Source organism: Schistocerca gregaria, chromosome 3 (genome assembly GCF_023897955.1).
Source record: "Schistocerca gregaria isolate iqSchGreg1 chromosome 3, iqSchGreg1.2, whole genome shotgun sequence".
Taxonomy (NCBI): Eukaryota; Metazoa; Arthropoda; class Insecta; order Orthoptera; family Acrididae; genus Schistocerca; species Schistocerca gregaria.
In genome coordinates, this window is record NC_064922.1 from 896124489 (window position 1) to 896146931 (window position 22443).

The 22443-nt window shown below is 51.3% G+C and overlaps 15 non-coding genes and 1 pseudogene across 15 annotated transcripts; all 16 read left to right on the forward strand.

Annotated features, from left to right (window-relative positions):
* Positions 1 to 965: 965 nt before the first annotated feature.
* Positions 966 to 1084, forward strand: LOC126356477 (5S ribosomal RNA). Its single transcript, XR_007565739.1, has one exon. It is a non-coding gene; the product is annotated as a 5S ribosomal RNA (ribosomal RNA).
* Positions 1085 to 2362: 1278 nt separating this feature from the next.
* LOC126356478 (5S ribosomal RNA) lies at positions 2363 to 2481 on the forward strand. The gene has a single exon (XR_007565740.1). It is a non-coding gene; the product is annotated as a 5S ribosomal RNA (ribosomal RNA).
* Positions 2482 to 3758: 1277 nt separating this feature from the next.
* On the forward strand, positions 3759 to 3877 carry LOC126356479 (5S ribosomal RNA). Its single transcript, XR_007565741.1, has one exon. It is a non-coding gene; the product is annotated as a 5S ribosomal RNA (ribosomal RNA).
* A 1277-nt stretch (positions 3878 to 5154) lies between these two features.
* LOC126356480 (5S ribosomal RNA) lies at positions 5155 to 5273 on the forward strand. The gene has a single exon (XR_007565742.1). It is a non-coding gene; the product is annotated as a 5S ribosomal RNA (ribosomal RNA).
* Positions 5274 to 6551: 1278 nt separating this feature from the next.
* LOC126356481 (5S ribosomal RNA) lies at positions 6552 to 6670 on the forward strand. Its single transcript, XR_007565743.1, has one exon. It is a non-coding gene; the product is annotated as a 5S ribosomal RNA (ribosomal RNA).
* A 1277-nt stretch (positions 6671 to 7947) lies between these two features.
* LOC126356483 (5S ribosomal RNA) lies at positions 7948 to 8066 on the forward strand. The gene has a single exon (XR_007565745.1). It is a non-coding gene; the product is annotated as a 5S ribosomal RNA (ribosomal RNA).
* Positions 8067 to 9344: 1278 nt separating this feature from the next.
* LOC126356484 (5S ribosomal RNA) lies at positions 9345 to 9463 on the forward strand. Its single transcript, XR_007565746.1, has one exon. It is a non-coding gene; the product is annotated as a 5S ribosomal RNA (ribosomal RNA).
* A 1277-nt stretch (positions 9464 to 10740) lies between these two features.
* On the forward strand, positions 10741 to 10859 carry LOC126356485 (5S ribosomal RNA). The gene has a single exon (XR_007565747.1). It is a non-coding gene; the product is annotated as a 5S ribosomal RNA (ribosomal RNA).
* Positions 10860 to 12139: 1280 nt separating this feature from the next.
* LOC126356486 (5S ribosomal RNA) lies at positions 12140 to 12258 on the forward strand. Its single transcript, XR_007565748.1, has one exon. It is a non-coding gene; the product is annotated as a 5S ribosomal RNA (ribosomal RNA).
* Positions 12259 to 13535: 1277 nt separating this feature from the next.
* Positions 13536 to 13654, forward strand: LOC126356487 (5S ribosomal RNA). Its single transcript, XR_007565749.1, has one exon. It is a non-coding gene; the product is annotated as a 5S ribosomal RNA (ribosomal RNA).
* Positions 13655 to 14933: 1279 nt separating this feature from the next.
* Positions 14934 to 15052, forward strand: LOC126356489 (5S ribosomal RNA). Its single transcript, XR_007565751.1, has one exon. It is a non-coding gene; the product is annotated as a 5S ribosomal RNA (ribosomal RNA).
* Positions 15053 to 16330: 1278 nt separating this feature from the next.
* LOC126356490 (5S ribosomal RNA) lies at positions 16331 to 16449 on the forward strand. Its single transcript, XR_007565752.1, has one exon. It is a non-coding gene; the product is annotated as a 5S ribosomal RNA (ribosomal RNA).
* A 1268-nt stretch (positions 16450 to 17717) lies between these two features.
* On the forward strand, positions 17718 to 17836 carry LOC126356491 (5S ribosomal RNA). Its single transcript, XR_007565753.1, has one exon. It is a non-coding gene; the product is annotated as a 5S ribosomal RNA (ribosomal RNA).
* Positions 17837 to 19114: 1278 nt separating this feature from the next.
* LOC126356492 (5S ribosomal RNA) lies at positions 19115 to 19233 on the forward strand. The gene has a single exon (XR_007565754.1). It is a non-coding gene; the product is annotated as a 5S ribosomal RNA (ribosomal RNA).
* A 1268-nt stretch (positions 19234 to 20501) lies between these two features.
* On the forward strand, positions 20502 to 20620 carry LOC126356493 (5S ribosomal RNA). The gene has a single exon (XR_007565755.1). It is a non-coding gene; the product is annotated as a 5S ribosomal RNA (ribosomal RNA).
* A 1279-nt stretch (positions 20621 to 21899) lies between these two features.
* On the forward strand, positions 21900 to 22017 carry LOC126356731 (5S ribosomal RNA; annotated as a pseudogene).
* Positions 22018 to 22443: the final 426 nt, after the last annotated feature.

Sequence of the window (22443 nt, forward strand, 5' to 3'; positions counted from 1 at the left end):
CCACCGATGATAAGCAACAACGTTAGTATTCGGATCGGCGACCGCTTGGGAACTCTGGCTGTCTTCATTTCTTGCTTTCTTGTCGCTACCCCTGCCAGCCCTTTTTTCATGCTACCTTTCTCATGTGACAAAGATGCTTCCATACTGATTTTAAACTATCGTAAGATACGATATTAAGGAACTCAGTTTGAAAAGAGTGCGCCAAGGAAGACTTCCAAAGAGTCTCTGGAAATAACAAAACAGTATGAAGTGACAGAAATGTTGTGAAATACGTCAGGGCATATTGTTTTGTAGCAGTGCACAACGGCAAATTTGTAAACAAAAATTTACCTTTCGTCGCTACAAGAGAGGGATACTTTGTCCAACAGCCTGTGTCTTGTGTGCATGTTTTCGCACCTTTCCACGGCACGGCGCAGCACAGAGCTGCTCTGGTAGCTCCGAACGGACGCACACGGCGCCTCGGACACGCCGGTTCGGCCCGCGCCCATCTCGCAGATGTTTCTCGTGCTTGTGCTGTCATTACGGACCGCGACCCGAGCGGCAGCGAGCGGCAGTCGAGCAAAGTCGGGACAAGTCGGGACGGAAGGGGACAGCCGAGAATGCTCCGTGCGAATTACGCAAATATCTGGAAGCGCGACGCGTGTCAGGCAGGTGAGAACGCTTCCCTCGGTCCAGCAGGACACTGCCACACCCCGCGAGTCCCCAAGCCGCCCGGCCGCGCGCAAGCCCTGCGCCGGATAACGATAACAAGGTGCGTCTCCCGCGAGTGTCGGAGGCCGCACGAACCAAACGAATGACAGGCGGTGCAACGAGCAGCTGTGTTGTGCGTCCGACCCACGTGGCGGCGCGTCGCCTTCGAGGTGGAAGGACGTGCTTTGCGTCAAATGTGCCACCGAAAAAAGCGATTGCTTGTGTTAGGAGGAGAGGCGAAGCCTTCTTCTGCCGTGCAGCTACAGTATAACGACGCCAACGGCCATACCATGTTGAATACACCGGTTCTCGTCCGATCACCGAAGTTAAGCAACATCGGGCCCGGTTAGTACTTGGATGGGTGACCGCCTGGGAACACCGGGTGCTGTTGGCTCCTTCTCTCTTTTTAGATTGTACGTCACTACACCTGCCAGCCCTCTTTTCATACAAACTCTCAGGTGCGACAAAGATGCTTCCACAAGCATTTTAAACTACTGTATTAAACGTAAGATGCGAAATTACAGTAATGAACTCAGTTTGAACAAGAAAGCGCGGACGAAGAGTGCTAGGAACTCGTTGAAAATAACGAAACACTGCGAATCGACAGATGTGCTCTTGAAATGCGTCAGAGCCTACTGTTTTGTAGGAGCGCTAAATTCCAAAAACTAACTACATTAAAAAAAAAAAAAAAACCTGTTCCTGTCCGACCACCGATGATAAGCAACAACGTTAGTATTCGGATCGGCGACCGCTTGGGAACTCTGGCTGTCTTCATTTCTTGCTTTCTTGTCGCTACCCCTGCCAGCCCTTTTTTCATGCTACCTTTCTCATGTGACAAAGATGCTTCCATACTGATTTTAAACTATCGTAAGATACGATATTAAGGAACTCAGTTTGAAAAGAGTGCGCCAAGGAAGACTTCCAAAGAGTCTCTGGAAATAACAAAACAGTATGAAGTGACAGAAATGTTGTGAAATACGTCAGGGCATATTGTTTTGTAGCAGTGCACAACGGCAAATTTGTAAACAAAAATTTACCTTTCGTCGCTACAAGAGAGGGATACTTTGTCCAACAGCCTGTGTCTTGTGTGCATGTTTTCGCACCTTTCCACGGCACGGCGCAGCACAGAGCTGCTCTGGTAGCTCCGAACGGACGCACACGGCGCCTCGGACACGCCGGTTCGGCCCGCGCCCATCTCGCAGATGTTTCTCGTGCTTGTGCTGTCATTACGGACCGCGACCCGAGCGGCAGCGAGCGGCAGTCGAGCAAAGTCGGGACAAGTCGGGACGGAAGGGGACAGCCGAGAATGCTCCGTGCGAATTACGCAAATATCTGGAAGCGCGACGCGTGTCAGGCAGGTGAGAACGCTTCCCTCGGTCCAGCAGGACACTGCCACACCCCGCGAGTCCCCAAGCCGCCCGGCCGCGCGCAAGCCCTGCGCCGGATAACGATAACAAGGTGCGTCTCCCGCGAGTGTCGGAGGCCGCACGAACCAAACGAATGACAGGCGGTGCAACGAGCAGCTGTGTTGTGCGTCCGACCCACGTGGCGGCGCGTCGCCTTCGAGGTGGAAGGACGTGCTTTGCGTCAAATGTGCCACCGAAAAAAGCGATTGTTTGTGTTAGGAGGAGAGGCGAAGCCTTCTTCTGCCGTGCAGCTACAGTATAACGACGCCAACGGCCATACCATGTTGAATACACCGGTTCTCGTCCGATCACCGAAGTTAAGCAACATCGGGCCCGGTTAGTACTTGGATGGGTGACCGCCTGGGAACACCGGGTGCTGTTGGCTCCTTCTCTCTTTTTAGATTGTACGTCACTACACCTGCCAGCCCTCTTTTCATACAAACTCTCAGGTGCGACAAAGATGCTTCCACAAGCATTTTAAACTACTGTATTAAACGTAAGATGCGAAATTACAGTAATGAACTCAGTTTGAACAAGAAAGCGCGGACGAAGAGTGCTAGGAACTCGTTGAAAATAACGAAACACTGCGAATCGACAGATGTGCTCTTGAAATGCGTCAGAGCCTACTGTTTTGTAGGAGCGCTAAATTCCAAAAACTAACTACATTAAAAAAAAAAAAAAACCTGTTCCTGTCCGACCACCGATGATAAGCAACAACGTTAGTATTCGGATCGGCGACCGCTTGGGAACTCTGGCTGTCTTCATTTCTTGCTTTCTTGTCGCTACCCCTGCCAGCCCTTTTTTCATGCTACCTTTCTCATGTGACAAAGATGCTTCCATACTGATTTTAAACTATCGTAAGATACGATATTAAGGAACTCAGTTTGAAAAGAGTGCGCCAAGGAAGACTTCCAAAGAGTCTCTGGAAATAACAAAACAGTATGAAGTGACAGAAATGTTGTGAAATACGTCAGGGCATATTGTTTTGTAGCAGTGCACAACGGCAAATTTGTAAACAAAAATTTACCTTTCGTCGCTACAAGAGAGGGATACTTTGTCCAACAGCCTGTGTCTTGTGTGCATGTTTTCGCACCTTTCCACGGCACGGCGCAGCACAGAGCTGCTCTGGTAGCTCCGAACGGACGCACACGGCGCCTCGGACACGCCGGTTCGGCCCGCGCCCATCTCGCAGATGTTTCTCGTGCTTGTGCTGTCATTACGGACCGCGACCCGAGCGGCAGCGAGCGGCAGTCGAGCAAAGTCGGGACAAGTCGGGACGGAAGGGGACAGCCGAGAATGCTCCGTGCGAATTACGCAAATATCTGGAAGCGCGACGCGTGTCAGGCAGGTGAGAACGCTTCCCTCGGTCCAGCAGGACACTGCCACACCCCGCGAGTCCCCAAGCCGCCCGGCCGCGCGCAAGCCCTGCGCCGGATAACGATAACAAGGTGCGTCTCCCGCGAGTGTCGGAGGCCGCACGAACCAAACGAATGACAGGCGGTGCAACGAGCAGCTGTGTTGTGCGTCCGACCCACGTGGCGGCGCGTCGCCTTCGAGGTGGAAGGACGTGCTTTGCGTCAAATGTGCCACCGAAAAAAGCGATTGTTTGTGTTAGGAGGAGAGGCGAAGCCTTCTTCTGCCGTGCAGCTACAGTATAACGACGCCAACGGCCATACCATGTTGAATACACCGGTTCTCGTCCGATCACCGAAGTTAAGCAACATCGGGCCCGGTTAGTACTTGGATGGGTGACCGCCTGGGAACACCGGGTGCTGTTGGCTCCTTCTCTCTTTTTAGATTGTACGTCACTACACCTGCCAGCCCTCTTTTCATACAAACTCTCAGGTGCGACAAAGATGCTTCCACAAGCATTTTAAACTACTGTATTAAACGTAAGATGCGAAATTACAGTAATGAACTCAGTTTGAACAAGAAAGCGCGGACGAAGAGTGCTAGGAACTCGTTGAAAATAACGAAACACTGCGAATCGACAGATGTGCTCTTGAAATGCGTCAGAGCCTACTGTTTTGTAGGAGCGCTAAATTCCAAAAACTAACTACATTAAAAAAAAAAAAAAACCTGTTCCTGTCCGACCACCGATGATAAGCAACAACGTTAGTATTCGGATCGGCGACCGCTTGGGAACTCTGGCTGTCTTCATTTCTTGCTTTCTTGTCGCTACCCCTGCCAGCCCTTTTTTCATGCTACCTTTCTCATGTGACAAAGATGCTTCCATACTGATTTTAAACTATCGTAAGATACGATATTAAGGAACTCAGTTTGAAAAGAGTGCGCCAAGGAAGACTTCCAAAGAGTCTCTGGAAATAACAAAACAGTATGAAGTGACAGAAATGTTGTGAAATACGTCAGGGCATATTGTTTTGTAGCAGTGCACAACGGCAAATTTGTAAACAAAAATTTACCTTTCGTCGCTACAAGAGAGGGATACTTTGTCCAACAGCCTGTGTCTTGTGTGCATGTTTTCGCACCTTTCCACGGCACGGCGCAGCACAGAGCTGCTCTGGTAGCTCCGAACGGACGCACACGGCGCCTCGGACACGCCGGTTCGGCCCGCGCCCATCTCGCAGATGTTTCTCGTGCTTGTGCTGTCATTACGGACCGCGACCCGAGCGGCAGCGAGCGGCAGTCGAGCAAAGTCGGGACAAGTCGGGACGGAAGGGGACAGCCGAGAATGCACCGTGCGAATTACGCAAATATCTGGAAGCGCGACGCGTGTCAGGCAGGTGAGAACGCTTCCCTCGGTCCAGCAGGACACTGCCACACCCCGCGAGTCCCCAAGCCGCCCGGCCGCGCGCAAGCCCTGCGCCGGATAACGATAACAAGGTGCGTCTCCCGCGAGTGTCGGAGGCCGCACGAACCAAACGAATGACAGGCGGTGCAACGAGCAGCTGTGTTGTGCGTCCGACCCACGTGGCGGCGCGTCGCCTTCGAGGTGGAAGGACGTGCTTTGCGTCAAATGTGCCACCGAAAAAAGCGATTGCTTGTGTTAGGAGGAGAGGCGAAGCCTTCTTCTGCCGTGCAGCTACAGTATAACGACGCCAACGGCCATACCATGTTGAATACACCGGTTCTCGTCCGATCACCGAAGTTAAGCAACATCGGGCCCGGTTAGTACTTGGATGGGTGACCGCCTGGGAACACCGGGTGCTGTTGGCTCCTTCTCTCTTTTTAGATTGTACGTCACTACACCTGCCAGCCCTCTTTTCATACAAACTCTCAGGTGCGACAAAGATGCTTCCACAAGCATTTTAAACTACTGTATTAAACGTAAGATGCGAAATTACAGTAATGAACTCAGTTTGAACAAGAAAGCGCGGACGAAGAGTGCTAGGAACTCGTTGAAAATAACGAAACACTGCGAATCGACAGATGTGCTCTTGAAATGCGTCAGAGCCTACTGTTTTGTAGGAGCGCTAAATTCCAAAAACTAACTACATTAAAAAAAAAAAAAAAACCTGTTCCTGTCCGACCACCGATGATAAGCAACAACGTTAGTATTCGGATCGGCGACCGCTTGGGAACTCTGGCTGTCTTCATTTCTTGCTTTCTTGTCGCTACCCCTGCCAGCCCTTTTTTCATGCTACCTTTCTCATGTGACAAAGATGCTTCCATACTGATTTTAAACTATCGTAAGATACGATATTAAGGAACTCAGTTTGAAAAGAGTGCGCCAAGGAAGACTTCCAAAGAGTCTCTGGAAATAACAAAACAGTATGAAGTGACAGAAATGTTGTGAAATACGTCAGGGCATATTGTTTTGTAGCAGTGCACAACGGCAAATTTGTAAACAAAAATTTACCTTTCGTCGCTACAAGAGAGGGATACTTTGTCCAACAGCCTGTGTCTTGTGTGCATGTTTTCGCACCTTTCCACGGCACGGCGCAGCACAGAGCTGCTCTGGTAGCTCCGAACGGACGCACACGGCGCCTCGGACACGCCGGTTCGGCCCGCGCCCATCTCGCAGATGTTTCTCGTGCTTGTGCTGTCATTACGGACCGCGACCCGAGCGGCAGCGAGCGGCAGTCGAGCAAAGTCGGGACAAGTCGGGACGGAAGGGGACAGCCGAGAATGCACCGTGCGAATTACGCAAATATCTGGAAGCGCGACGCGTGTCAGGCAGGTGAGAACGCTTCCCTCGGTCCAGCAGGACACTGCCACACCCCGCGAGTCCCCAAGCCGCCCGGCCGCGCGCAAGCCCTGCGCCGGATAACGATAACAAGGTGCGTCTCCCGCGAGTGTCGGAGGCCGCACGAACCAAACGAATGACAGGCGGTGCAACGAGCAGCTGTGTTGTGCGTCCGACCCACGTGGCGGCGCGTCGCCTTCGAGGTGGAAGGACGTGCTTTGCGTCAAATGTGCCACCGAAAAAAGCGATTGCTTGTGTTAGGAGGAGAGGCGAAGCCTTCTTCTGCCGTGCAGCTACAGTATAACGACGCCAACGGCCATACCATGTTGAATACACCGGTTCTCGTCCGATCACCGAAGTTAAGCAACATCGGGCCCGGTTAGTACTTGGATGGGTGACCGCCTGGGAACACCGGGTGCTGTTGGCTCCTTCTCTCTTTTTAGATTGTACGTCACTACACCTGCCAGCCCTCTTTTCATACAAACTCTCAGGTGCGACAAAGATGCTTCCACAAGCATTTTAAACTACTGTATTAAACGTAAGATGCGAAATTACAGTAATGAACTCAGTTTGAACAAGAAAGCGCGGACGAAGAGTGCTAGGAACTCGTTGAAAATAACGAAACACTGCGAATCGACAGATGTGCTCTTGAAATGCGTCAGAGCCTACTGTTTTGTAGGAGCGCTAAATTCCAAAAACTAACTACATTAAAAAAAAAAAAAAACCTGTTCCTGTCCGACCACCGATGATAAGCAACAACGTTAGTATTCGGATCGGCGACCGCTTGGGAACTCTGGCTGTCTTCATTTCTTGCTTTCTTGTCGCTACCCCTGCCAGCCCTTTTTTCATGCTACCTTTCTCATGTGACAAAGATGCTTCCATACTGATTTTAAACTATCGTAAGATACGATATTAAGGAACTCAGTTTGAAAAGAGTGCGCCAAGGAAGACTTCCAAAGAGTCTCTGGAAATAACAAAACAGTATGAAGTGACAGAAATGTTGTGAAATACGTCAGGGCATATTGTTTTGTAGCAGTGCACAACGGCAAATTTGTAAACAAAAATTTACCTTTCGTCGCTACAAGAGAGGGATACTTTGTCCAACAGCCTGTGTCTTGTGTGCATGTTTTCGCACCTTTCCACGGCACGGCGCAGCACAGAGCTGCTCTGGTAGCTCCGAACGGACGCACACGGCGCCTCGGACACGCCGGTTCGGCCCGCGCCCATCTCGCAGATGTTTCTCGTGCTTGTGCTGTCATTACGGACCGCGACCCGAGCGGCAGCGAGCGGCAGTCGAGCAAAGTCGGGACAAGTCGGGACGGAAGGGGACAGCCGAGAATGCACCGTGCGAATTACGCAAATATCTGGAAGCGCGACGCGTGTCAGGCAGGTGAGAACGCTTCCCTCGGTCCAGCAGGACACTGCCACACCCCGCGAGTCCCCAAGCCGCCCGGCCGCGCGCAAGCCCTGCGCCGGATAACGATAACAAGGTGCGTCTCCCGCGAGTGTCGGAGGCCGCACGAACCAAACGAATGACAGGCGGTGCAACGAGCAGCTGTGTTGTGCGTCCGACCCACGTGGCGGCGCGTCGCCTTCGAGGTGGAAGGACGTGCTTTGCGTCAAATGTGCCACCGAAAAAAGCGATTGCTTGTGTTAGGAGGAGAGGCGAAGCCTTCTTCTGCCGTGCAGCTACAGTATAACGACGCCAACGGCCATACCATGTTGAATACACCGGTTCTCGTCCGATCACCGAAGTTAAGCAACATCGGGCCCGGTTAGTACTTGGATGGGTGACCGCCTGGGAACACCGGGTGCTGTTGGCTCCTTCTCTCTTTTTAGATTGTACGTCACTACACCTGCCAGCCCTCTTTTCATACAAACTCTCAGGTGCGACAAAGATGCTTCCACAAGCATTTTAAACTACTGTATTAAACGTAAGATGCGAAATTACAGTAATGAACTCAGTTTGAACAAGAAAGCGCGGACGAAGAGTGCTAGGAACTCGTTGAAAATAACGAAACACTGCGAATCGACAGATGTGCTCTTGAAATGCGTCAGAGCCTACTGTTTTGTAGGAGCGCTAAATTCCAAAAACTAACTACATTAAAAAAAAAAAAAAAACCTGTTCCTGTCCGACCACCGATGATAAGCAACAACGTTAGTATTCGGATCGGCGACCGCTTGGGAACTCTGGCTGTCTTCATTTCTTGCTTTCTTGTCGCTACCCCTGCCAGCCCTTTTTTCATGCTACCTTTCTCATGTGACAAAGATGCTTCCATACTGATTTTAAACTATCGTAAGATACGATATTAAGGAACTCAGTTTGAAAAGAGTGCGCCAAGGAAGACTTCCAAAGAGTCTCTGGAAATAACAAAACAGTATGAAGTGACAGAAATGTTGTGAAATACGTCAGGGCATATTGTTTTGTAGCAGTGCACAACGGCAAATTTGTAAACAAAAATTTACCTTTCGTCGCTACAAGAGAGGGATACTTTGTCCAACAGCCTGTGTCTTGTGTGCATGTTTTCGCACCTTTCCACGGCACGGCGCAGCACAGAGCTGCTCTGGTAGCTCCGAACGGACGCACACGGCGCCTCGGACACGCCGGTTCGGCCCGCGCCCATCTCGCAGATGTTTCTCGTGCTTGTGCTGTCATTACGGACCGCGACCCGAGCGGCAGCGAGCGGCAGTCGAGCAAAGTCGGGACAAGTCGGGACGGAAGGGGACAGCCGAGAATGCACCGTGCGAATTACGCAAATATCTGGAAGCGCGACGCGTGTCAGGCAGGTGAGAACGCTTCCCTCGGTCCAGCAGGACACTGCCACACCCCGCGAGTCCCCAAGCCGCCCGGCCGCGCGCAAGCCCTGCGCCGGATAACGATAACAAGGTGCGTCTCCCGCGAGTGTCGGAGGCCGCACGAACCAAACGAATGACAGGCGGTGCAACGAGCAGCTGTGTTGTGCGTCCGACCCACGTGGCGGCGCGTCGCCTTCGAGGTGGAAGGACGTGCTTTGCGTCAAATGTGCCACCGAAAAAAGCGATTGCTTGTGTTAGGAGGAGAGGCGAAGCCTTCTTCTGCCGTGCAGCTACAGTATAACGACGCCAACGGCCATACCATGTTGAATACACCGGTTCTCGTCCGATCACCGAAGTTAAGCAACATCGGGCCCGGTTAGTACTTGGATGGGTGACCGCCTGGGAACACCGGGTGCTGTTGGCTCCTTCTCTCTTTTTAGATTGTACGTCACTACACCTGCCAGCCCTCTTTTCATACAAACTCTCAGGTGCGACAAAGATGCTTCCACAAGCATTTTAAACTACTGTATTAAACGTAAGATGCGAAATTACAGTAATGAACTCAGTTTGAACAAGAAAGCGCGGACGAAGAGTGCTAGGAACTCGTTGAAAATAACGAAACACTGCGAATCGACAGATGTGCTCTTGAAATGCGTCAGAGCCTACTGTTTTGTAGGAGCGCTAAATTCCAAAAACTAACTACATTAAAAAAAAAAAAAAACCTGTTCCTGTCCGACCACCGATGATAAGCAACAACGTTAGTATTCGGATCGGCGACCGCTTGGGAACTCTGGCTGTCTTCATTTCTTGCTTTCTTGTCGCTACCCCTGCCAGCCCTTTTTTCATGCTACCTTTCTCATGTGACAAAGATGCTTCCATACTGATTTTAAACTATCGTAAGATACGATATTAAGGAACTCAGTTTGAAAAGAGTGCGCCAAGGAAGACTTCCAAAGAGTCTCTGGAAATAACAAAACAGTATGAAGTGACAGAAATGTTGTGAAATACGTCAGGGCATATTGTTTTGTAGCAGTGCACAACGGCAAATTTGTAAACAAAAATTTACCTTTCGTCGCTACAAGAGAGGGATACTTTGTCCAACAGCCTGTGTCTTGTGTGCATGTTTTCGCACCTTTCCACGGCACGGCGCAGCACAGAGCTGCTCTGGTAGCTCCGAACGGACGCACACGGCGCCTCGGACACGCCGGTTCGGCCCGCGCCCATCTCGCAGATGTTTCTCGTGCTTGTGCTGTCATTACGGACCGCGACCCGAGCGGCAGCGAGCGGCAGTCGAGCAAAGTCGGGACAAGTCGGGACGGAAGGGGACAGCCGAGAATGCTCCGTGCGAATTACGCAAATATCTGGAAGCGCGACGCGTGTCAGGCAGGTGAGAACGCTTCCCTCGGTCCAGCAGGACACTGCCACACCCCGCGAGTCCCCAAGCCGCCCGGCCGCGCGCAAGCCCTGCGCCGGATAACGATAACAAGGTGCGTCTCCCGCGAGTGTCGGAGGCCGCACGAACCAAACGAATGACAGGCGGTGCAACGAGCAGCTGTGTTGTGCGTCCGACCCACGTGGCGGCGCGTCGCCTTCGAGGTGGAAGGACGTGCTTTGCGTCAAATGTGCCACCGAAAAAAGCGATTGTTTGTGTTAGGAGGAGAGGCGAAGCCTTCTTCTGCCGTGCAGCTACAGTATAACGACGCCAACGGCCATACCATGTTGAATACACCGGTTCTCGTCCGATCACCGAAGTTAAGCAACATCGGGCCCGGTTAGTACTTGGATGGGTGACCGCCTGGGAACACCGGGTGCTGTTGGCTCCTTCTCTCTTTTTAGATTGTACGTCACTACACCTGCCAGCCCTCTTTTCATACAAACTCTCAGGTGCGACAAAGATGCTTCCACAAGCATTTTAAACTACTGTATTAAACGTAAGATGCGAAATTACAGTAATGAACTCAGTTTGAACAAGAAAGCGCGGACGAAGAGTGCTAGGAACTCGTTGAAAATAACGAAACACTGCGAATCGACAGATGTGCTCTTGAAATGCGTCAGAGCCTACTGTTTTGTAGGAGCGCTAAATTCCAAAAACTAACTACATTAAAAAAAAAAAAAAAAAACCTGTTCCTGTCCGACCACCGATGATAAGCAACAACGTTAGTATTCGGATCGGCGACCGCTTGGGAACTCTGGCTGTCTTCATTTCTTGCTTTCTTGTCGCTACCCCTGCCAGCCCTTTTTTCATGCTACCTTTCTCATGTGACAAAGATGCTTCCATACTGATTTTAAACTATCGTAAGATACGATATTAAGGAACTCAGTTTGAAAAGAGTGCGCCAAGGAAGACTTCCAAAGAGTCTCTGGAAATAACAAAACAGTATGAAGTGACAGAAATGTTGTGAAATACGTCAGGGCATATTGTTTTGTAGCAGTGCACAACGGCAAATTTGTAAACAAAAATTTACCTTTCGTCGCTACAAGAGAGGGATACTTTGTCCAACAGCCTGTGTCTTGTGTGCATGTTTTCGCACCTTTCCACGGCACGGCGCAGCACAGAGCTGCTCTGGTAGCTCCGAACGGACGCACACGGCGCCTCGGACACGCCGGTTCGGCCCGCGCCCATCTCGCAGATGTTTCTCGTGCTTGTGCTGTCATTACGGACCGCGACCCGAGCGGCAGCGAGCGGCAGTCGAGCAAAGTCGGGACAAGTCGGGACGGAAGGGGACAGCCGAGAATGCTCCGTGCGAATTACGCAAATATCTGGAAGCGCGACGCGTGTCAGGCAGGTGAGAACGCTTCCCTCGGTCCAGCAGGACACTGCCACACCCCGCGAGTCCCCAAGCCGCCCGGCCGCGCGCAAGCCCTGCGCCGGATAACGATAACAAGGTGCGTCTCCCGCGAGTGTCGGAGGCCGCACGAACCAAACGAATGACAGGCGGTGCAACGAGCAGCTGTGTTGTGCGTCCGACCCACGTGGCGGCGCGTCGCCTTCGAGGTGGAAGGACGTGCTTTGCGTCAAATGTGCCACCGAAAAAAGCGATTGTTTGTGTTAGGAGGAGAGGCGAAGCCTTCTTCTGCCGTGCAGCTACAGTATAACGACGCCAACGGCCATACCATGTTGAATACACCGGTTCTCGTCCGATCACCGAAGTTAAGCAACATCGGGCCCGGTTAGTACTTGGATGGGTGACCGCCTGGGAACACCGGGTGCTGTTGGCTCCTTCTCTCTTTTTAGATTGTACGTCACTACACCTGCCAGCCCTCTTTTCATACAAACTCTCAGGTGCGACAAAGATGCTTCCACAAGCATTTTAAACTACTGTATTAAACGTAAGATGCGAAATTACAGTAATGAACTCAGTTTGAACAAGAAAGCGCGGACGAAGAGTGCTAGGAACTCGTTGAAAATAACGAAACACTGCGAATCGACAGATGTGCTCTTGAAATGCGTCAGAGCCTACTGTTTTGTAGGAGCGCTAAATTCCAAAAACTAACTACATTAAAAAAAAAAAAAAACCTGTTCCTGTCCGACCACCGATGATAAGCAACAACGTTAGTATTCGGATCGGCGACCGCTTGGGAACTCTGGCTGTCTTCATTTCTTGCTTTCTTGTCGCTACCCCTGCCAGCCCTTTTTTCATGCTACCTTTCTCATGTGACAAAGATGCTTCCATACTGATTTTAAACTATCGTAAGATACGATATTAAGGAACTCAGTTTGAAAAGAGTGCGCCAAGGAAGACTTCCAAAGAGTCTCTGGAAATAACAAAACAGTATGAAGTGACAGAAATGTTGTGAAATACGTCAGGGCATATTGTTTTGTAGCAGTGCACAACGGCAAATTTGTAAACAAAAATTTACCTTTCGTCGCTACAAGAGAGGGATACTTTGTCCAACAGCCTGTGTCTTGTGTGCATGTTTTCGCACCTTTCCACGGCACGGCGCAGCACAGAGCTGCTCTGGTAGCTCCGAACGGACGCACACGGCGCCTCGGACACGCCGGTTCGGCCCGCGCCCATCTCGCAGATGTTTCTCGTGCTTGTGCTGTCATTACGGACCGCGACCCGAGCGGCAGCGAGCGGCAGTCGAGCAAAGTCGGGACAAGTCGGGACGGAAGGGGACAGCCGAGAATGCACCGTGCGAATTACGCAAATATCTGGAAGCGCGACGCGTGTCAGGCAGGTGAGAACGCTTCCCTCGGTCCAGCAGGACACTGCCACACCCCGCGAGTCCCCAAGCCGCCCGGCCGCGCGCAAGCCCTGCGCCGGATAACGATAACAAGGTGCGTCTCCCGCGAGTGTCGGAGGCCGCACGAACCAAACGAATGACAGGCGGTGCAACGAGCAGCTGTGTTGTGCGTCCGACCCACGTGGCGGCGCGTCGCCTTCGAGGTGGAAGGACGTGCTTTGCGTCAAATGTGCCACCGAAAAAAGCGATTGCTTGTGTTAGGAGGAGAGGCGAAGCCTTCTTCCGCCGTGCAGCTACAGTATAACGACGCCAACGGCCATACCATGTTGAATACACCGGTTCTCGTCCGATCACCGAAGTTAAGCAACATCGGGCCCGGTTAGTACTTGGATGGGTGACCGCCTGGGAACACCGGGTGCTGTTGGCTCCTTCTCTCTTTTTAGATTGTACGTCACTACACCTGCCAGCCCTCTTTTCATACAAACTCTCAGGTGCGACAAAGATGCTTCCACAAGCATTTTAAACTACTGTATTAAACGTAAGATGCGAAATTACAGTAATGAACTCAGTTTGAACAAGAAAGCGCGGACGAAGAGTGCTAGGAACTCGTTGAAAATAACGAAACACTGCGAATCGACAGATGTGCTCTTGAAATGCGTCAGAGCCTACTGTTTTGTAGGAGCGCTAAATTCCAAAAACTAACTACATTAAAAAAAAAAAAAAAAACCTGTTCCTGTCCGACCACCGATGATAAGCAACAACGTTAGTATTCGGATCGGCGACCGCTTGGGAACTCTGGCTGTCTTCATTTCTTGCTTTCTTGTCGCTACCCCTGCCAGCCCTTTTTTCATGCTACCTTTCTCATGTGACAAAGATGCTTCCATACTGATTTTAAACTATCGTAAGATACGATATTAAGGAACTCAGTTTGAAAAGAGTGCGCCAAGGAAGACTTCCAAAGAGTCTCTGGAAATAACAAAACAGTATGAAGTGACAGAAATGTTGTGAAATACGTCAGGGCATATTGTTTTGTAGCAGTGCACAACGGCAAATTTGTAAACAAAAATTTACCTTTCGTCGCTACAAGAGAGGGATACTTTGTCCAACAGCCTGTGTCTTGTGTGCATGTTTTCGCACCTTTCCACGGCACGGCGCAGCACAGAGCTGCTCTGGTAGCTCCGAACGGACGCACACGGCGCCTCGGACACGCCGGTTCGGCCCGCGCCCATCTCGCAGATGTTTCTCGTGCTTGTGCTGTCATTACGGACCGCGACCCGAGCGGCAGCGAGCGGCAGTCGAGCAAAGTCGGGACAAGTCGGGACGGAAGGGGACAGCCGAGAATGCACCGTGCGAATTACGCAAATATCTGGAAGCGCGACGCGTGTCAGGCAGGTGAGAACGCTTCCCTCGGTCCAGCAGGACACTGCCACACCCCGCGAGTCCCCAAGCCGCCCGGCCGCGCGCAAGCCCTGCGCCGGATAACGATAACAAGGTGCGTCTCCCGCGAGTGTCGGAGGCCGCACGAACCAAACGAATGACAGGCGGTGCAACGAGCAGCTGTGTTGTGCGTCCGACCCACGTGGCGGCGCGTCGCCTTCGAGGTGGAAGGACGTGCTTTGCGTCAAATGTGCCACCGAAAAAAGCGATTGCTTGTGTTAGGAGGAGAGGCGAAGCCTTCTTCTGCCGTGCAGCTACAGTATAACGACGCCAACGGCCATACCATGTTGAATACACCGGTTCTCGTCCGATCACCGAAGTTAAGCAACATCGGGCCCGGTTAGTACTTGGATGGGTGACCGCCTGGGAACACCGGGTGCTGTTGGCTCCTTCTCTCTTTTTAGATTGTACGTCACTACACCTGCCAGCCCTCTTTTCATACAAACTCTCAGGTGCGACAAAGATGCTTCCACAAGCATTTTAAACTACTGTATTAAACGTAAGATGCGAAATTACAGTAATGAACTCAGTTTGAACAAGAAAGCGCGGACGAAGAGTGCTAGGAACTCGTTGAAAATAACGAAACACTGCGAATCGACAGATGTGCTCTTGAAATGCGTCAGAGCCTACTGTTTTGTAGGAGCGCTAAATTCCAAAAACTAACTACATTAAAAAAAAAAAAAAAACCTGTTCCTGTCCGACCACCGATGATAAGCAACAACGTTAGTATTCGGATCGGCGACCGCTTGGGAACTCTGGCTGTCTTCATTTCTTGCTTTCTTGTCGCTACCCCTGCCAGCCCTTTTTTCATGCTACCTTTCTCATGTGACAAAGATGCTTCCATACTGATTTTAAACTATCGTAAGATACGATATTAAGGAACTCAGTTTGAAAAGAGTGCGCCAAGGAAGACTTCCAAAGAGTCTCTGGAAATAACAAAACAGTATGAAGTGACAGAAATGTTGTGAAATACGTCAGGGCATATTGTTTTGTAGCAGTGCACAACGGCAAATTTGTAAACAAAAATTTACCTTTCGTCGCTACAAGAGAGGGATACTTTGTCCAACAGCCTGTGTCTTGTGTGCATGTTTTCGCACCTTTCCACGGCACGGCGCAGCACAGAGCTGCTCTGGTAGCTCCGAACGGACGCACACGGCGCCTCGGACACGCCGGTTCGGCCCGCGCCCATCTCGCAGATGTTTCTCGTGCTTGTGCTGTCATTACGGACCGCGACCCGAGCGGCAGCGAGCGGCAGTCGAGCAAAGTCGGGACAAGTCGGGACGGAAGGGGACAGCCGAGAATGCACCGTGCGAATTACGCAAATATCTGGAAGCGCGACGCGTGTCAGGCAGGTGAGAACGCTTCCCTCGGTCCAGCAGGACACTGCCACACCCCGCGAGTCCCCAAGCCGCCCGGCCGCGCGCAAGCCCTGCGCCGGATAACGATAACAAGGTGCGTCTCCCGCGAGTGTCGGAGGCCGCACGAACCAAACGAATGACAGGCGGTGCAACGAGCAGCTGTGTTGTGCGTCCGACCCACGTGGCGGCGCGTCGCCTTCGAGGTGGAAGGACGTGCTTTGCGTCAAATGTGCCACCGAAAAAAGCGATTGCTTGTGTTAGGAGGAGAGGCGAAGCCTTCTTCTGCCGTGCAGCTACAGTATAACGACGCCAACGGCCATACCATGTTGAATACACCGGTTCTCGTCCGATCACCGAAGTTAAGCAACATCGGGCCCGGTTAGTACTTGGATGGGTGACCGCCTGGGAACACCGGGTGCTGTTGGCTCCTTCTCTCTTTTTAGATTGTACGTCACTACACCTGCCAGCCCTCTTTTCATACAAACTCTCAGGTGCGACAAAGATGCTTCCACAAGCATTTTAAACTACTGTATTAAACGTAAGATGCGAAATTACAGTAATGAACTCAGTTTGAACAAGAAAGCGCGGACGAAGAGTGCTAGGAACTCGTTGAAAATAACGAAACACTGCGAATCGACAGATGTGCTCTTGAAATGCGTCAGAGCCTACTGTTTTGTAGGAGCGCTAAATTCCAAAAACTAACTACATTAAAAAAAAAAAAAAAAACCTGTTCCTGTCCGACCACCGATGATAAGCAACAACGTTAGTATTCGGATCGGCGACCGCTTGGGAACTCTGGCTGTCTTCATTTCTTGCTTTCTTGTCGCTACCCCTGCCAGCCCTTTTTTCATGCTACCTTTCTCATGTGACAAAGATGCTTCCATACTGATTTTAAACTATCGTAAGATACGATATTAAGGAACTCAGTTTGAAAAGAGTGCGCCAAGGAAGACTTCCAAAGAGTCTCTGGAAATAACAAAACAGTATGAAGTGACAGAAATGTTGTGAAATACGTCACGGCATATTGTTTTGTAGCAGTGCACAACGGCAAATTTGTAAACAAAAATTTACCTTTCGTCGCTACAAGAGAGGGATACTTTGTCCAACAGCCTGTGTCTTGTGTGCATGTTTTCGCACCTTTCCACAGCACAGAGCTGCTCTGGTAGCTCCGAACGGCCGCACACGGCGCCTCGGAGACGCCGGTTCGGCCCGCGTCCATCTCGCAGATGATTCTCGTGCTTGTGCTGTCATACGGACCGCGACCCGAGCGGCAGCGAGCGACAGTCGAGCAAAGTCGGGACAAGTCGGGACGGAAGGGGACAGCCGAGAATGCACCGTGCGAATTACGCAAATATCTGGAAGCGCGACGCGTGTCAGGCAGGTGAGAACGCTTCCCTCGGTCCAGCAGGACACTGCCACACCCCGCGAGTCCCCAAGCCGCCCGGCCGCGCGCAAGCCCTGCGCCGGATAACGATAACAAGGTGCGTCTCCCGCGAGTGTCGGAGGCCGCACGAACCAAACGAATGACAGGCGGTGCAACGAGCAGCTGTGTTGTGCGTCCGACCCACGTGGCGGCGCGTCGCCTTCGAGGTGGAAGGACGTGCTTTGCGTCAAATGTGCCACCGAAAAAAGCGATTGCTTGTGTTAGGAGGAGAGGCGAAGCCTTCTTCTGCCGTGCAGCTACAGTATAACGACGCCAACGGCCATACCATGTTGAATACACCGGTTCTCGTCCGATCACCGAAGTTAAGCAACATCGGGCCCGGTTAGTACTTGGATGGGTGACCGCCTGGGAACACCGGGTGCTGTTGGCTCCTTCTCTCTTTTTAGATTGTACGTCACTACACCTGCCAGCCCTCTTTTCATACAAACTCTCAGGTGCGACAAAGATGCTTCCACAAGCATTTTAAACTACTGTATTAAACGTAAGATGCGAAATTACAGTAATGAACTCAGTTTGAACAAGAAAGCGCGGACGAAGAGTGCTAGGAACTCGTTGAAAATAACGAAACACTGCGAATCGACAGATGTGCTCTTGAAATGCGTCAGAGCCTACTGTTTTGTAGGAGCGCTAAATTCCAAAAACTAACTACATTAAAAAAAAAAAAAAAACCTGTTCCTGTCCGACCACCGATGATAAGCAACAACGTTAGTATTCGGATCGGCGACCGCTTGGGAACTCTGGCTGTCTTCATTTCTTGCTTTCTTGTCGCTACCCCTGCCAGCCCTTTTTTCATGCTACCTTTCTCATGTGACAAAGATGCTTCCATACTGATTTTAAACTATCGTAAGATACGATATTAAGGAACTCAGTTTGAAAAGAGTGCGCCAAGGAAGACTTCCAAAGAGTCTCTGGAAATAACAAAACAGTATGAAGTGACAGAAATGTTGTGAAATACGTCAGGGCATATTGTTTTGTAGCAGTGCACAACGGCAAATTTGTAAACAAAAATTTACCTTTCGTCGCTACAAGAGAGGGATACTTTGTCCAACAGCCTGTGTCTTGTGTGCATGTTTTCGCACCTTTCCACGGCACGGCGCAGCACAGAGCTGCTCTGGTAGCTCCGAACGGACGCACACGGCGCCTCGGACACGCCGGTTCGGCCCGCGCCCATCTCGCAGATGTTTCTCGTGCTTGTGCTGTCATTACGGACCGCGACCCGAGCGGCAGCGAGCGGCAGTCGAGCAAAGTCGGGACAAGTCGGGACGGAAGGGGACAGCCGAGAATGCACCGTGCGAATTACGCAAATATCTGGAAGCGCGACGCGTGTCAGGCAGGTGAGAACGCTTCCCTCGGTCCAGCAGGACACTGCCACACCCCGCGAGTCCCCAAGCCGCCCGGCCGCGCGCAAGCCCTGCGCCGGATAACGATAACAAGGTGCGTCTCCCGCGAGTGTCGGAGGCCGCACGAACCAAACGAATGACAGGCGGTGCAACGAGCAGCTGTGTTGTGCGTCCGACCCACGTGGCGGCGCGTCGCCTTCGAGGTGGAAGGACGTGCTTTGCGTCAAATGTGCCACCGAAAAAAGCGATTGCTTGTGTTAGGAGGAGAGGCGAAGCCTTCTTCTGCCGTGCAGCTACAGTATAACGACGCCAACGGCCATACCATGTTGAATACACCGGTTCTCGTCCGATCACCGAAGTTAAGCAACATCGGGCCCGGTTAGTACTTGGATGGGTGACCGCCTGGGAACACCGGGTGCTGTTGGCTCCTTCTCTCTTTTTAGATTGTACGTCACTACACCTGCCAGCCCTCTTTTCATACAAACTCTCAGGTGCGACAAAGATGCTTCCACAAGCATTTTAAACTACTGTATTAAACGTAAGATGCGAAATTACAGTAATGAACTCAGTTTGAACAAGAAAGCGCGGACGAAGAGTGCTAGGAACTCGTTGAAAATAACGAAACACTGCGAATCGACAGATGTGCTCTTGAAATGCGTCAGAGCCTACTGTTTTGTAGGAGCGCTAAATTCCAAAAACTAACTACATTAAAAAAAAAAAAAAAAACCTGTTCCTGTCCGACCACCGATGATAAGCAACAACGTTAGTATTCGGATCGGCGACCGCTTGGGAACTCTGGCTGTCTTCATTTCTTGCTTTCTTGTCGCTACCCCTGCCAGCCCTTTTTTCATGCTACCTTTCTCATGTGACAAAGATGCTTCCATACTGATTTTAAACTATCGTAAGATACGATATTAAGGAACTCAGTTTGAAAAGAGTGCGCCAAGGAAGACTTCCAAAGAGTCTCTGGAAATAACAAAACAGTATGAAGTGACAGAAATGTTGTGAAATACGTCACGGCATATTGTTTTGTAGCAGTGCACAACGGCAAATTTGTAAACAAAAATTTACCTTTCGTCGCTACAAGAGAGGGATACTTTGTCCAACAGCCTGTGTCTTGTGTGCATGTTTTCGCACCTTTCCACAGCACAGAGCTGCTCTGGTAGCTCCGAACGGCCGCACACGGCGCCTCGGAGACGCCGGTTCGGCCCGCGTCCATCTCGCAGATGATTCTCGTGCTTGTGCTGTCATACGGACCGCGACCCGAGCGGCAGCGAGCGACAGTCGAGCAAAGTCGGGACAAGTCGGGACGGAAGGGGACAGCCGAGAATGCACCGTGCGAATTACGCAAATATCTGGAAGCGCGACGCGTGTCAGGCAGGTGAGAACGCTTCCCTCGGTCCAGCAGGACACTGCCACACCCCGCGAGTCCCCAAGCCGCCCGGCCGCGCGCAAGCCCTGCGCCGGATAACGATAACAAGGTGCGTCTCCCGCGAGTGTCGGAGGCCGCACGAACCAAACGAATGACAGGCGGTGCAACGAGCAGCTGTGTTGTGCGTCCGACCCACGTGGCGGCGCGTCGCCTTCGAGGTGGAAGGACGTGCTTTGCGTCAAATGTGCCACCGAAAAAAGCGATTGCTTGTGTTAGGAGGAGAGGCGAAGCCTTCTTCTGCCGTGCAGCTACAGTATAACGACGCCAACGGCCATACCATGTTGAATACACCGGTTCTCGTCCGATCACCGAAGTTAAGCAACATCGGGCCCGGTTAGTACTTGGATGGGTGACCGCCTGGGAACACCGGGTGCTGTTGGCTCCTTCTCTCTTTTTAGATTGTACGTCACTACACCTGCCAGCCCTCTTTTCATACAAACTCTCAGGTGCGACAAAGATGCTTCCACAAGCATTTTAAACTACTGTATTAAACGTAAGATGCGAAATTACAGTAATGAACTCAGTTTGAACAAGAAAGCGCGGACGAAGAGTGCTAGGAACTCGTTGAAAATAACGAAACACTGCGAATCGACAGATGTGCTCTTGAAATGCGTCAGAGCCTACTGTTTTGTAGGAGCGCTAAATTCCAAAAACTAACTACATTAAAAAAAAAAAAAAAAACCTGTTCCTGTCCGACCACCGATGATAAGCAACAACGTTAGTATTCGGATCGGCGACCGCTTGGGAACTCTGGCTGTCTTCATTTCTTGCTTTCTTGTCGCTACCCCTGCCAGCCCTTTTTTCATGCTACCTTTCTCATGTGACAAAGATGCTTCCATACTGATTTTAAACTATCGTAAGATACGATATTAAGGAACTCAGTTTGAAAAGAGTGCGCCAAGGAAGACTTCCAAAGAGTCTCTGGAAATAACAAAACAGTATGAAGTGACAGAAATGTTGTGAAATACGTCAGGGCATATTGTTTTGTAGCAGTGCACAACGGCAAATTTGTAAACAAAAATTTACCTTTCGTCGCTACAAGAGAGGGATACTTTGTCCAACAGCCTGTGTCTTGTGTGCATGTTTTCGCACCTTTCCACGGCACGGCGCAGCACAGAGCTGCTCTGGTAGCTCCGAACGGACGCACACGGCGCCTCGGACACGCCGGTTCGGCCCGCGCCCATCTCGCAGATGTTTCTCGTGCTTGTGCTGTCATTACGGACCGCGACCCGAGCGGCAGCGAGCGGCAGTCGAGCAAAGTCGGGACAAGTCGGGACGGAAGGGGACAGCCGAGAATGCACCGTGCGAATTACGCAAATATCTGGAAGCGCGACGCGTGTCAGGCAGGTGAGAACGCTTCCCTCGGTCCAGCAGGACACTGCCACACCCCGCGAGTCCCCAAGCCGCCCGGCCGCGCGCAAGCCCTGCGCCGGATAACGATAACAAGGTGCGTCTCCCGCGAGTGTCGGAGGCCGCACGAACCAAACGAATGACAGGCGGTGCAACGAGCAGCTGTGTTGTGCGTCCGACCCACGTGGCGGCGCGTCGCCTTCGAGGTGGAAGGACGTGCTTTGCGTCAAATGTGCCACCGAAAAAAGCGATTGCTTGTGTTAGGAGGAGAGGCGAAGCCTTCTTCTGCCGTGCAGCTACAGTATAACGACGCCAACGGCCATACCATGTTGAATACACCGGTTCTCGTCCGATCACCGAAGTTAAGCAACATCGGGCCTGGTTAGTACTTGGCTGTCTGCCCGCCTGGCAACACCTCGGTGCCGAGCGAGCAGTACTTCCTTGTGCGACTTGGCCGGCGGCGCCTCGCGTGTCGTCTGCTTCCTTTGCCACGTGGTTAAACTTCTACTGACTGTAAGTAATGGATTTGGTTTATGATGACAGTGAAGAGAGACAGAACAATGTTCAGTGCGAGTTTGATCGTTCTGTAGAAAAACCCTCGGCTTTTGAAATTCATCGTTGGTTAATTGAGGATTTGTTGTTGTCTACTACTGACGTACTCGGTATTCAGTTCGATACGTTCTTAAATTCTGTGTTTTTGAAACTCAAATCTTCCGATCTGTGTGATGCTGTTGTTTCTGGTAATGACGGCATTCGCAAATTTCGCCATCTTAACGGAAATATTAGTTATGTAACTGTGTCTCACGCTGGTTTTGGTGTTCGGCAAATACGGATCTTTAACCTTCCGTTTGAAAT